This window comes from Ailuropoda melanoleuca, chromosome 9 (assembly GCF_002007445.2).
Source record: "Ailuropoda melanoleuca isolate Jingjing chromosome 9, ASM200744v2, whole genome shotgun sequence".
Lineage (NCBI taxonomy): Eukaryota > Metazoa > Chordata > Mammalia > Carnivora > Ursidae > Ailuropoda > Ailuropoda melanoleuca.
Window position 1 is genome coordinate 76,807,393 of NC_048226.1, and position 16,514 is coordinate 76,823,906.

The window sequence follows — 16,514 nt, forward strand, 5'->3', positions numbered from 1 at the left end:
AAATTTTGCACTAAAAAGCAATATAAAATGGAACAAGTTACTTACCCTTCTTGATATAATTATTTTTTTCTCTAAAATGGGTATGCTTGTAACTATATTAAAAGGTTGGTGTAAAGATTAAATAAGACAAAATGGAGGTGGTTTAACACACAGTAACTGGTTTTAAATGTATACCTTCCTTTTACCTTCACATTTCTCCTCATCTCAGTTTTTACTTTTACTACTGGCCAACAAATGATTGGTTTTTATATACTATGAAAATATCCATAGCAAATTTTAAATGGTGTATTGAATGTCTTGAAATTGTTTCTTTGTTTTTAATAAGTAACAAAAAAATTGATGTACACAGACACTTGATATAAAATAAAATTACAATGGAATCATATCATATTAAAAGAGGAAACTGAGATTCAGAATAATACTATGATTTAATTTGCATGGGTCTAATGCACAGTTTAAAGGGTTTATTGTTTCATGTAACCTCATATATTTAACAATAGCATGTTATGGGGTACCTGGGTGGCTCAGTAGGTTAAGCGTCTGCCTTTAGCTGAGATGATGATCCCAGGGTCCTGGGATCCAGCCCCGAGCTGGGCTCCTTGGTCAGCGTGGAGCTTGCTTCTCCCTCTCCCGTTGTTGCTCCCCCTGCTTGTGGTCTCTTGCACATTTTTTCTCTGTGTCTCTCAAATAAATAAATAAATTTCTTAAAAAGAACAATAACATTTTACTTTTTTATTCATATTGTTTTAGCAGAATATCATCTTTCCTCTAGGTGTTATAAAGTCACCTCAATACTTACTTGTATTAATACCTAGGTTAGAAGTAAATACAAATGTTCTTAATCTCTATAATAACCCATTTTAACTGTAGTCAGTAATCCTTGGTTTTGGCTGTGCTTAGTTATCCTTAAATACCACATAAAATCAGCCTGCCAGTGGCACCAATAATTCTGACACACTAGAATAAAATTCTCTTATAATAATATCCACTCTATACCAAAAGCCATTTCTCACAGGACTAATTTGATAGAATATTAAAATAGTTCTGCAAGTGGCAATTCTAAATAATCTATAGTTTAATGACGCATAAAATGTTATAAAACAAATTGTGCTAGAAATTTCATATAAAATCAACTCTCTGCAACAGATCATATTATATTGGGTACATTTCAGGTTAAATATAGACTATCTGGGAAATTATAATGAAAATTGTACAATGAATGTATATACATTATTTTGCATAAAAACAGAAGTTGGATTATTTACCTGAGAAACACTTATTTGAAGTTTTATTGAGCATAGAAAAAAAAGATAGATTATGCAACATAGAAAACACAAAACTTTACATACACCTTTTAAAAATTTCTGTATTTTGAAATCATTATTCTCAGAAAAGTACAAAGAAATGTATAGTGAGGTCTGCACACTTGTCTACCTACCTCCAACCAGTATTAACATCTTCATAACCATGGAACAATAGCACAAACAAAAATTTAACATTAGTACAATCCATAGAGATTACTCAGATTTCACCAGTTATACCTGCATTCATTTGTGTGTTTATGTGTGTGTATAGAGCTATATGCAATTTTATCACATGCATAGCTTTGTGTGAACATCACCACAATCAAGATACTGAACTATCCTGTGACCACAAGATTCCCTCCATCTATCCATTTAGAGCTACATCTACCTCAGCCACTCCCTCCCTAACACCTGGCAGCCACCTATCTATTCTCCATTTCTATATTATATTATTTTACAGATATTTATAAATCAAATCATACAGTATGTATCTTATTGAGTTTTTTTTATCCTCCTTGATATTCATTCAAGTTGGTTGGTGTATCATTTACTTCAATCCTTTGTAGAGAGGTATTCTATATTCTATGGTATGGACATACCTGAGTTTGTCTAACCAATCATCCAATTAAAGGTACTGGGTAGTTTTCATTTTAGGGCTATCATGAATAAAACTATCATTGCTCAAATGTTCATTGACTAAGTCCACATGTTAACACTGTTAGCGCCTCTGATTTTATACCTTACTTGGAAGATGAGGAAGACTGCCGAGACCAATTATTCTACAGCCAAGATACGGCTTCCAGAATGTACCACCCCTAGTTTCCCATTTGAGACATTGCTACTTCCATGAGGCCCTGAAAGAAATTGAGCTCAGGTCATAACCACTGGGAGAACTCGTAAGTTCTACTTCTCTCCCATCCCCTGGGGGAATTTCTTTCTCATTCCTCAACTTCAGGTGTCACTTCTCTTTGCCTTCCTTCATACCTAATATTATCCCTAAAAGAAAACAGGCTCTAGAAAGACAGAAAGGAAAAAAAAAAAAGTAAAAGAAAAAGAAAAAGCCCAGAAAATTCACATTGTCTGTAAGCAACCCAGCTCCATGACTAGTTTTAGAAAATTCCCTGAGTTAAGAGAATTTAAACTTCAGTACATGAAGAAAGAAAAATATAAAGATAATAAAATACTAATTAATTTCCCATAAATTGTTCTGTAGTACATGCATAAAGAAAAAAGTCAATATTTTAAAATACACAATGGTTCTATGACACCCTTAGTCTCATACCATCCAAAGTTATCTTATTTATATGTATCTTCTTGTCATACTATCTTACACATAAGAGCTCAATAATATGTAATTTATCATTAGTATTATGTTAACAATATTGTCAATCTAAGTTAATGTTTTCCATCAAAATATTATATTTACTTTGGAAAACTGTAATCGCCAATATAATGCTACCCTTATATAAAAATTTGACATTAAAAAATTTTATTACATCTAGGATATCTATAAAGGCCATATATTAAGGAAGTAATCCTCAAACTGCCTTCTTTTACTATATTTTATACATATAATTATACATATAATTATTGTGAATTATACATAATTGTTTCCCCACATTATATTCAATTGATAAAACATTATTTATTTTCAATAATTATTAAAATTTTAATTTTTATTTATAAATGTATTTATAACTATAGCCTATAGCCATTAGACTATTAAATTTTCATTATATTTGTTAATTATAATTATTCATTTCATGATGAAAATGATTTTTATTACTTCATTATTTCAAATATTGTCTTTTGTAATTTTGTTTGCTACTTCTACTGCATTATTTTTTTTAAAGATATTATTTATTTATTTGACAGAGAGAGGGTGAGAGAGCACAAGCAGGCAGGCAAAGGGAGAGGGAGAAACAGACTCGCCACTGAGCAGGGAGCCCGATGCAGGGCTCGATCCCAGGACTCTGGGATCGTGACCTGAGCAGAAGGCAGATGCTCAACCGACTGAGCCACCTAGGCACCCCTCAACTGCATTGTAACTGTATTTTGCAGTATATATGCTTTTCAAAAGTAAGTTTTATTTACAAACCTACAAAAATGGATCAAAGTACAGTCACTAAGGTGGTGTCATATTAGTACTTTATTTTATTAAATAAGCAACAGGTATCTACACTATTGCTTTATTTGATTACCAGCAATTTTTAAGTTGAAAATATTCTGGAATCACTGGTGTGCTGAAAAGCCAGAATTTATACAGGAAAAAAGTGAGGTCGCTTTGATTTTAGGGTTTATAAATTTCTATGGTGAAATACTCCCAGAGTGATCAATTTCAAGCAAAAAGACATTGCTAAAGGGGGATTTGTGAAGAGGTGTGTACCAGTGGCTCCTGTTAGCATATGAATCTTCTACTGCTTTTACACCACTACCTGAAATCCTGTGGAGTTCCCTTCAGAGTCTCTCGCAAGGAAATCAGTTTCATTGCTTTATTGTTACATTGTCTATGTAGACCATGATGTTATCAATCAAACTCTTCCAGTACTAGTCAAAATCCTAGGCTATGAAGGAGATTGGGCAAAATGCAGCCATCTAATCTAATTTCATAAGGCAAATATTTGCTATATTGTGAAAATTTACAAAAATGTCATACAACTAAAGTTAAAAAAAGGAATTTCAAAAGTGTTACTAAAAAAAAAACTGAGTTATTTAACTGATTAAATTTTTGTAAGCTATTATGTATATCGGTGCAAAGAAGAAAATTTTCCTGAAGGGTTCATAAATCGTAAATATAATGTTGACCTCTTAGAAGAATGTAAAACAAAAGTGATAACTTTAAAATCAACAACAATTCCAAGTATATGACATTCTGGAAAAGGCAAAACTACAGATAAAGTAAAATGATCAGTGGTCGCCAGCAGGGGGTCAGAGATCAGAGTTGAACGGATGAAGTACAGGGGATATATAAGGCAGCAAAACTATTCTGTAATGCTGGATACATAATATTACACATTTGTCAAAACCCATGGAAGTTTATAGCACAAAGAGCAAAACTTTATATATATATATATATATATATATATATATGTATTTTAAAAAAAATATGACATCACGATTCTCAAGAAGGAATGCAGATCATGACAAAATAATTTAACTATATTACTGATGTACGAAACAACCTCACTAAGGGGATGTGGGAGGAGGAAATGTCGAACCTAGTAAATATGGATATGAGTGGTGTCTATAAGACTAAAAATAAAAGAAACTGCACATAAGCACTATACTCTGGTTGACAAAATTTTTTTCCATGGGAATATGAATTACTTACGATATTGCTGTACACGTACAGTAGAATGGATGAAGATTAATGAGAGTCAGGTTTCTCAATATTTCTCCTCTTAGCATTTTCCTCTGTATTAAAAACAAATCTTTAAATTGATAATTAAAATTAGATTATTATTAATCTATTTTAAAATCACACTCTAAATTTATATATATGTGCTAAAAACAAACAAAAAATGGTTCTACATGATTTTCTGTATTTTCTAGTTCAATCTTGCAGTTCAATGTGAATATTTGTATCTTTATGTTATAGTTTCTAATTTCTGTAATTTTGCTTTTATGAAAAATCTTTTCATTTTTCCCAATGCAAGAAAAGTTTTACATTTAATTTTATATTAATTTCTACTAATGTCATGCTATAATTCTTTAGACAACACTATTTGTTATTTTAAAAACATAAATTGTATTTAATTATAACATTGCTAATACTTCGACTTAAATGGAATACTATTGGCAGGGAAATAATTTGTGACCAATATTATAAATCTACATCAATCTTTTATTGTTAAGATAACCATTTAAATAAGGAAGAGCCCATGAGACTGAAATATGAAGGTGGTCAAATGAACTCAGTTGCAGAAAAAGCAAAATGCTGTGCTTGAAATTACACTGTTATGTTTTGCAAAGGTTAAATGAGCCATTTCTAAATGGTTCTTAGAAGATACATGAGAAGAGTTCTGATAAGTAATAGGGAAGAATACTTTAAACAGTAACTGAAAATTAATTTACCAAGTGCTGTGTGATGAAGGAAAGTGGAGGGGGTCCTAATAATTTTGGCTATTAGCAATACACTAGTGGGTTAATTTCTCATTCGATTTCAGAGCTGTCTAATTTATATCTTAATTAAATACATAATGGAATTTGATGATGCGTGATCAGGCTTTATATCAAGATGTTTTTCTATGCACAATTTGAAAAATTGAGGAAGAAATGTTCATTTGAAATATGATCTAATAAACATATTAGACTACTTGGGAACTTGCCATTCAATCCTGGACATACAAGCAGCTATATTTATTCTTTTCCTTGCTGTTGCTTCTTGATTATTTGAGATATTGTAATCTCTCCAGTTCACAATACAGCACTTTGAGGATTTCAATGTATATATTTTCCTTGAGGAATATGGAACAGATGTTTCAGAGTCAGGCCAATTCAAAGTTGATTCCTGACCTACATTACTTACTGCCTGCATAAGTTTGGTCAAGGTCACCACTTCAGTGCTAGTGACCACACTGACCTTAGAAGGCAAAACTGTCTTAGCTTAGGCTTTATCCTCTTTGACAGTCTCCACTTCCTGACCCAGTCCAATTATAGTATTCATCATTATCTGAGGTCTCTTAGACTTTATGAGATCTTTTGGAGTTTAAACCATAGTGCATATATTGATAGAGAGAGGGCACTGGATTTGAAGCAAGTAGTATTTTTTCTCAGGTTGACCATGGTAACCTGAACTATTTGGAGAGTACAAATAAAAATCAAGTAGCAAATAGACATTACTGTCAAAACTCCAGAAGAAATCTATATCTTGCCAATGCTTTTGAGATTTGAAATGCAGAAATGAGGCATAGACCTGTGTTCATCTGGAGCAGTTATGATGATAATGCAATGTGCAGTAGGACTGTGGGGTAACTTTGAATATAAACTTCCAGAGAATTTTTGGAGATTCCTTGCCTTTGTGTGGAACAGTGGCTTTCTGTCATTTGGATAGCTACATTTAGCCACAGGATGTAACCCAAATCCCCTGACTTTAACTGTTCTAGTTCTTCAGGTTATTTTATAGACTTCTAATTAACTCTGTAAAACCCATTTGTTTCTAAAATATCTAGGATTTTTTTTCCTTCAATGAAATATAAGTCTAAAATGAATCATAGTGCATGAATACTTATTGTGGAGCATATTTCCAAAAAGTAATTTTGACATACTGTTTAAATACGTTATTACAATAAAGTTAGAATACAAAGACTTTGGAATCAGGCAAGCTGGAGTTACAATTGTTGTTCCACCAATTATCCTTAGGCCTTGTACAATTTATATAATTTTTAAATCATGTTTTCTTTTAATATTCCTAGATACATCTTTTAGAGAACAAAAAGTTTGGATTCTAATAAGGTCAATTTTTTTTTTTCCATTGATCATGCTTTAGTGGCATATCTAAAAACTCATCAACAGACCCAAGGTCACCTAAGTCTCCTGTGTTTTCTTCTAAATACTCTGTAGTTTTACATTTTACATGAAGGCCTATGATCCATCTCGAGTTAGTTTTTGTAAAGATGTAAGACCTCTGTCTAGGTTCTTTTTCTTCTAAACATATGGATGTACAGTTGTCCCAGCAACATTCGTTGGAAAGACTATCCTTTCACCATTGATGTGCCATTGGGCCTTTGTCAAAAATCAATTGATCAAATTCATGTAGTTCTGTTTATTGGATCTCTATTCTGTTCCGATGATCTTTGTGTCTATTTTTCTGCCAATACCATACTGTCTTGATTATAGTAGATTTATAGTAAGTCTTGAAATTGAGTGGTCCTACTACAAATTTGCTTTCCTTACCCCTATTGTGTTGGCTATTCTATCTCTTTTATGTTTCCATATAAACTTTACAATTATTCGGTCAATATGTACAAAACAGCTTGCTGAGATTTTAAGCAGGATTGTGTTGTGTCCATTACTCAATTTGGCAAGAATTTACATCTTAATAATATTAAATTTATGAATCCATGAACATGGGATATCTCTCATTTTTTCATTTTTTTTTAAGATTTTATTTATTTATTTGACAGAGATAGAGACAGCCAGTGAGAGAGGGAACACAAGCAGGAGGAGTGGGAGAGGAAGAAGCAGGCTCATAGCGGAGGAGCCTGATGTGGGGCTCGATCCCGTAAAGCCGGGATCACGCCCTGAGCCGAAGGCAGACGCTTAACCGTTGTGCCACCCAGGCGCCCTGATCCAATATTTGTATTTCCTTCTTCTTTTCAGCTTTTCAGCTTCATTATTTTCCATGATTTTATCTTCTATATCACTTATTCATTCCTCTCCTACCTCCATCATGATAGTTACATCCAGCATCTTGGTTATAATATTTTTTATTTCAATCTGACTAGTTTTTAGTTTTTTTGTCTTAGTGTTAAGGGATGCCCTGCGATCTCCTATGCTTTCCTCAAGCCCAGCTAGTATCCTTATGATTATTGTTCTAAATTCTGGTTCAGGAATATTATTTACATCTGTTTTGATTAGATCCTAGGCCGTGTCCTTTTCTTGTTCTTTCTTTTGGGATGAATTCCTCTGTCTTAGCATTCTTTCTTGGTCTCTGTCTTCTTCTCTGTGTTAGGAAAACCTGTTATGTTTCCTGCTCCGAGAGTAATGGTTTTATGAAGAAGAGGTCTTCCAATTGGAGAATTTAGTCCATTTACATTCAGAGTGATTATTAATAGATATGAATTTAGTGCCACTGTATTACTTGTTAAGTCATTTTTTTTCTTGAGATTTTCTCTCTTCCTTTCTAGTCTTTGTCACTTTTGGTTTTTCTTTCCCACTCAAAGAGTCCCCTTCCTAGCACTTCAGGAACTGTTTCTGGTGTATGCCATGTGCACCCCCCTGCTGTTTTTTGGCTTATTTTTCCCTCAGGTCATTCCTCTGCAGAGTTTCACTTTGCCTGCAGTGGGGAGTGTTTGGACCTTGGCCAGAGTATGGTGAGTTTTAACTAGGTGTGCACTCTTCTGCTTGTTAAAAGAGACCTGATGCTATTTCCACTATAGCTGAAACTTTGCAGCAATCTCTGGTCAGTAGACATAATGTGTGCAGGGGGTTGGTGCTGGTCTTCTGGGTGAGGGGCCTGCTGCTCTGGTTCTCAGGCACACTTCCCTAGAAAATCAGCACCTGCTGAGTACAGGGGGTGGAGCTTAGTGTAAGCAGTTTAGGCCGGCACTGTTGGTGCTTTGCTGCTTACTGAAGTTAGTTTATGCCAAGGGGTGGGGGAGGGAAATGGCGCCAGCCCTCTCCCTCATCCTCAGAGAGGGGAGTTCGTGCCCATGAAACCCTCACAATCTCCCCTCATGTGTCCCAGCATCTCTCAGATTCTTGCCTTTACCCTATCTGTGTCTGGGCCATCTGCTGGCTTGCCAGGACAGTGCACCTGTGTTCGATCCCATGCAGGCCAGCTGAGTTTTAAAACTCCAAACTTTAGGGACCCAGTGTGGTGTAGACCTGAGCTGGTCCACTGGGGGAGGGTCTCACAGCACTGAGGCTGGGACAGCTTTGTCCCAGAAGGGCAGTTGCACCAAAGTAAAGGAGCTTGGAATTTGGAGTAAAGTGCAGCAAAAAGCCAGTGTCCAGGTTAGCGGCCCTCAGCAAGTATCTCTGAACCTATGCTGGGGGCAGATGAGTGTAATGGAAACCACGGGCTCTTTTGTCCCTGAAACGTCAATGCCACCTCTCCCAGATGTACTCCAAGAAGGAGATCATGCTGTCTGCCCCTGGGCTATCTGTTCTTCTCCAAGGAGCACTGCAGTGCCCACAGGACTCCACACTGGCTCTTAAACTCTAGTCTTTGAGCTCTGCTAGTTGTAAAAACTCATGAAAATAACCCACTCTTGGTTTCCCAATCAATGTCTTTGGGGAAGTGTTTTCCTTGTGTGATCTCCTATATGCTCCCCCTTCTCTCTCACTTCTCTTCATGACCAGGGGTCCCTTCCCTCTGTGGCACCCTTGATCCTTTCCTCCTCCCAAATCAATTCTCTGTAACTCCTACCTTCCAGGATGTGGTCTCTTCTCTCCCTCTAGTTGTGCAGTTTGTTCTGTCAATCCTCAGATCAATTTCCTGGGTGTTCAGAGTGATTTGATATTTATCCTACTGTGTTCAAGGGAGAAGGCAAGCCTAGGGTCCTCCTACTACTCCACCATCTTAGCTCCTCCCTCTCTTGTACTTTTTCTGGTACAACATTTGGTACAAAGTAGGAATGAACACTCTTACCATTTATGTTCAACATAGTACGGGAAATAGCCAGAGCAATTAGGCAAGTAAAATAATTAAAAAGTATCCAAATAGAAAAGGAAGAAGTAAAATCATCTCTGTTTGCAGATGACATGATCATATATGTATAAAACCCTAAAGACTCAACAAAATACTGTTAGAATTAATAAATAAACTCAATAAAGTTGTAGGATACAAAATCAACAACAAAATCAGTCATGTTTCTATACACACATAGTGAACTATCTAAAAGAAATTAAGAAAGAAAATCTCATTCACAATAGCAGCAAAAATAATAAAAGATTTAGGAATAAACTTAAATTGTTGAAAAACTTGGCACATGGAAAACTATAAAATGCTGATGAAAGATATTTAAAAAGACACAGATAAATGGTAAGATATTCTGCATTGATGAATTGAGAAACTTACTGTTGTTAAAATGACCAAACTACCCAAAGTGATCTACAGTCTCTGAAATTATGATTTTTTTTAGTGTTTCTTTATTTTTTTTTCAATTCCTTTGAAAATGCACTTAGCATTTGTTCGATGTGTGCAAACAAACATATTTTTAGGTCAATTATATATGTACATATTTTTGCCTAAGTCTCCTACTTACTTATGTAAAGAAAAGACCATTCTATATTTTGTGTTTTATCATTCTTAGGTGAATCATCCACTGGTTCATACTAAATTATAATTGCAATTATAATATTAGTTTTAAATGTTTCATTGGTTATTTTCCATATACACACCAGATCCACTTGCTATCCATTTCTTCACAGCTTTCTGCTCTGAGTTATTGGCTTCCACAGACTGCACCAGACTCATTATCCTCTAGCTTCTGGTTGGACTTACTGGTGGTAGGCTCAGACAGGGATCAAAGTCAAGGAGAAGAGAGAACATTCTCCAGATCTGTAATTTTTCTTTATTAAGCGCTCTTCAATTAAGCCTTGAATATTCCCTGTCAGAATTCCCTGTCAGACTAATACATTATTGTTTTTTGAAGGTAATTAAAAATGTAATATAATTGGGGTTAAGTTTCCTTTGGCTAGAACCAGATGTGGCAATCTTTAAAATGCAAACTATGCTCAATTCTAGAAGGGTAGTACATTGTAGAGGAGTCATAAAATTTATTTAAAAATCATCCTTTGAATAATCTAGATCTTGTCTTATTTCTGTTCCTTGTGTTTCAAATCATCACTTTTATCTTTAGCTCCTCTTATCTTTGTTATCTTCATTTTTTAAAGTCATTTTTATTGAGGCATAACTTACATGTAGTAAAATGAATCCTTTTGTAATATATAGGTTCACTAGTTTTGACACACTTGTGTAGTATCATTACTAACACCATAAGCACAATTTGGAATATTTCCATGTCAAAAGAGTTTCCTTTTTTATTCAATCTACACTCACAAAGCCAGGTGTTATCAACTACTGAGTTGATTTCTATCCCTGTATATTTTTTAACAGATTGAGATATAATTCACATACCACACAACAGTATGGTGTTATATACAATTAAATGTTTTTTAGAATATTCACAGATATGTGCAACCATAAATGCAGTCAATTTTAGAACATTTCATCAGAAGAAACCACATACCTTGTGATAAAGTTGTGAGTGGTTGCTAGCTTCCCTTGTTACCAAAGATCTTACCCATTTCAACCTGAGACATTAACCTACATTTGGCTTTTAAGAATTTCTTAGAAGTTGTGCTGGGAGGAAAAAAGATGGTGGAGGAGTAAGGGACCCCTTTTTCAGCTGGTCCCGTGAGTTGAGCTGGATAGGTACCAGACCATCTGGAAAACACATGGGATCAGCCTGAGATGCAGGAAGACACATCTGGATCTCTAAAAATGAACATCTCCAGCTCTGAATATTGAGGTACAAGTGGGGTTCCGTGAATCCGTGCACAGATATCAGAAGATAAACAGAAGGGGGAGGGAGCCACCATGCTAGGTGCCAGGAAGCAGTAGCCACCTTCACCAGGGAGTGGGCTGGACTCGCAGACCAGCACCCGCGAGAAAGCAGACTGAGATCGTGAGCCCAGGAACATGCATGACCAGACTGAAAATTGGAGCTCCAGAGCGCTCACTGGAACTGGACTGATACCTGGAGCTTGGGAGCGCGTGCAACCAGACTGAAAACCCGTGTTCTGGAGTACGCTCGAACCACACTGAAAGAGGGAGCTCGGGAGGGCACGTGGGAACCAGGGGTGGCTAGCGGTGTTAGAAGCACAAAGGACAGAGATGTGCCGGCCCTGGAAGTGAGGGCTGGGATGCCGGCTGTGGAGCGCACAACCCAGGACGCTACAGGGTTTTTGGCAGCATCAACAGAAACAGAGTTAAAGTGGCCAAGAGAGCTCAGTGGAGAGTGGACTGCGATCTCTGTTCTGAGACAGAGGCTAGGATATGGCCACTGCTGCTCTGACTTTCAGAAGAGTCACAGAAAACTGCCAGGGAAAGCCACCAGAGAACAAAAGCCCGGAAATACCAGCTCACATTGTGCCCATCCCCATCCCCCTTGCAGGGGACAGGGCGACTCTACCCAAACAGGATTGTCTGAATATAAGCGTGGCAGGCCCCTCGCCCAGAAGGCAGGCTCAAAAATCAAGAAGCCCACATCCCTAAGGTCCCTATAAAACAAGTGCACACTGCCTGGGTCCAGGTCAATAATTTGGGCTCTGAGCAACCCTGCAATCTCTCCTCCTCAGAATGACGAGGAGGAGAAAAACCCCCAGCAAAGAAAAAATAATGAGTCTGTGCCCACTGCCACACAACTGATGGATATGGATATAACCAAATTGTCAGAAACGGAGTTCAGAGTAACAATGGTCAAGATGATGTGTAGGCTTGAAAAAAATATTAACGAAAATATTAACGAGAATATAGAATCTCTAAGGTTGGAAATGAGAGCAAGTCTGGCAGAAATTAAAAATGCTATGAATCACATGCAGTCAAAACTAGATGCTCTGATGGCCAGGGTAAATGAGGCAGAAGAACAAATCAGTGAATTGGAGGATGGAATGATAGAAGAGAAAGTAAAAACGGAAATTTGGCTCAGAAAAATCCAATCTCAAGAATGTAGATTATGGGAGATTACTGACTCAATGAATCATTCCAATGTCAGAATCATCGGCATCCCCGAGGGGGTGGATAAAGAAGAGATATTTGAACAAATTGTAGCTGAAAACTTCCCTAATCTGACAAAGGAAACAAGCATTCGTGTCCAAGAGGCAGAGAGGACCCTTCCCAAGGTTGACCACGGCAAACCTACACCATGTCACATCATAGTGCAATTAGCAAATGTTAGATCCAAGGATACAGTATTGAAAGTGGCCAGGGCAAAAAGATTTCTCATGTACAGAGGAAAAAATATCAGAATAACGTCAGACCTGTCTACAGAGTCATGGCAGGCTAGGAAGGGGTGGCAGCATATTTTCAAAGCTCTATCCCAGAAGAACATGCAGCCAAGGATCCCTTATCAAGCAAGGCTGTCATTCAGAATTGATGGAGAGGTAAGGACCTTCCAGGATTGGAAGAAATTGACCAAATTTGTAACCACAAAACCAGCCCTACAGGAGATATTAAGGGGGGTTCTATGAAAGTAAAAAGGCCCCAAGAGTGATACAGAACAGAAATTTAAGAAACAAAGACTTCACAGGCAACTTGACATCATTAAAATCGTATCTCTCAATAATCACTCTCAATGTGAATGGTCTAAAGGCTCCCATAAAATGCCACAGGGATGCAGATTGGATAAAAAGAATTGACCCGTCCATTTGCTGTCTAGAAAAGACTCATCTTGAACCTAAAGATACATCCAGACTGAAAGTGAAGAGATGGAAAACCATTTTTCATGCCAATGGACCTCAGAAGAAAGCTGGGGTAGCCATTGTCATATCAGACAGATGAGATTTTAAACTAAAGACTGAAGTGAGAGATACAGAAGGACACTATATTATTCTGAAAGGATGTACCCAACAAGTGGATATGACAATTATAAATATCTATGCCCCCAACAGGGGAGCAGCTAGATACATAAGCCAACTCTTAACCAGAATAAAGAGACATATAAATAATAATACATTAATAGTAGGGGACTTCAACACTCCGTTTTCAGCAATAGACAGATCACCTAACCAGAAAATTAACAAAGAAACAAGAGCTTTGAATGACATAGTGGAACAGGTGGATCTCATAGATATATATAGAACACTACACCCCAGAAAAACAGAATACTCATTCTTTTCGAGGGCACATGGAACTTTCTCCAGAATAGACCATATACTGGGTCACAAAACAGGTCTTAACTGATACCAAAAGACTGAGATTATTCCCTGCATATTCTCAGACTGCAATGCTTTGAAACTGGAACTCAATCACAAGGAAAAATTTGGAAGAAACTCAAACACTTGGAAACTAAGAACCATCCTGCTCAAGAATGATTGGATAAACCAGGAAATTAAAAATCAATTTAAACAATTTATGGAAACCAATGAGAATGAAAACACAATGGTCCAAAACCTATGGGACACTCCAAAGGCAGTCTTAAGGGGAAAATACATAGCCATCCAAGCCTCACTCAAAAGAACAGAAAAACCTAAAATGCAGTTTTTATGTTCTCACCTCAAGAAGCTGGAGCTGGAACAGAAGAATAGGCCTCATCCATGCACGAGAAAGCAGTTGATCAAGATTAGAGCAGAGATCAATGAATTAGAAACCAGGAGCATAGTAGAGCAGATCAACAGAACCAAAAGCTGGTTCTTTGAAAGAATAAACAAGATAGATAAGCCACTGGCCAGACTTATTCAAAAGAATAGAGGAAGGACCCAAATTAATAAAATTATGAATGAAAGGGAAGAGGTTACAACAAATACCAATGAAATAGGAAGGATCACTAGAAACTTTTATCAACAGCTTTATGCCAATAAAACAACCTGGAAGAAATGGATGCCTTCCTGGAAACCTATAAACTTCCAAGATGGAAACAGGAAGAAATTGATTATTTAAACAGACCAATTAATTATGAAGAGATTGAGGCAGTGATCAAAAACCTCCCCAAAAACAAGAGTCTGGGGCCTGATGGATTCCCCGGGAAATTCTACCAAACATTCAAAGAAGAAGTAATACCTATTTTCTGAAGCTGTTTCAAAAAATAGAAACAGAAGGAAAACTACCAAACTCATTCTATGAGGCCAGTATTACCTTGACCCTCAAACCAGGCAAAGACCCCATCAAAAAGGAGAATTACAGACTGATATCCCTGATGAATATGGATGCCAAAATTCTCAACAAGATCCTAGCTAAGAGGATCCAACAGTACATTAAAAGGATTATCCATTACGACCAAGTGGGATTCATCCCTGGGATGCAAGGGTGGTTCAACATTTGCAAATCGATCATTGTGATAGATCATATCAACAAGAAAAGAGTCAAGAACCATATGATCCTCTCAACTGATGCAGAAAAAGCATCTGACAAAATGCAGCATCCTTTCCTGATTAAAACCCTTCAGAGTGTAGGGATAGAAGGCACATTCCCCAATTTCATAAAAACCGTCTATGAGAAGCCTACAGTGAATATCCTTCTCAACAGGAAAAAGCTGGAAGCCTTTCACTTAAGATCAGAACACAACAAGGATGCCCACTCTCTCCATTAATATTCAACATAGTACTAGAAGTCCTTGTGACAGCAATCAGACAACAAAAAGGGATAAAACGTATTCAAATCAGCAAAGAAGAAGTCAAACTCTCTCTCTTCGCAGATGACATGATACTCTATATGGAAAACCCAAAAGACTCCACCCCCAAACTACTAGAAGTTATAAAGCAATTCAGTAATGTGACAGGATACAAAATCACTGCTCAGAAATCAGTTGCATTTTTATACACAAACAATGGGACTGAAGAAAGAGAAATTAGGGAATCCATTCCATTTACAATAGCACCAAAAATCATATGTTATCTTGGAATTAACTTAACCAGAGACGTAAAGGATCTATATTCTAGAAACTATAAATCCTTCTTGAAAGACATTGAAGAAGACACAAAAAGATGGAAAAATATTCCATGCTCATGGATCAGAAGAATAAATATAGTTAAAATGTCCATGCTACCCAGAGCAATCTACACTTTCAATGCCATCACGATCAAAATACCAATGACATTTTTCAAGAACTGGAACAGACAGCCCTTAAATTTGTGTGGAACCAGAAAAGGCCCCGAATTGCCAAGGAATTGTTGAAAAAGAAAAACAAAGCTGGGGGCATCACGTTGCCAGATTTCAAGCTATACTACAAAGCTGTGATCACAAAGACAGCATGGTACTGGCACAAAAACAGACACATAGACTAATGGAACAGAATAGAGAACCCAGAAAAGGACCCTTGGCTCTTTGGGCANAGGACCCTTGGCTCTTTGGGCAACTAATCCTTGACAAGGCAGGAAAAAACATCCAGTGGAAAAAAGACAGTCTCTTCAATAAATGGTGCTGGGAAAATTGGACAGCTACATGCAAAAGAATGAAACTTGACCACTCTCTCACACCATACACAAAAATAAACTCCAAATGGATGAAAGACCTCGATGTGAGACAGGAATCCATCAAAATTCTAGAGGAGAACATAGGCAACAACTTCTATGACATCGGCCAGAGCAACCTTTTTCACGACACATCTCCAAAGGCAAGAGAAACAAAAGATAAAATGAACTTATGGGACCTTCATCAAGATAAAAAGCTTCTGCACAGCCAAGGAAGCAGTCAAAAAAACTAAGAGGCAGCCCACGGAATGGGAGAAGATATTTGTAAATGACACTACAGATAAAAGATTGGTATCCAAGATCTACAAAGAACGTCCCAAACTCAATACACGTGAAACAAATAATCAATTCAAA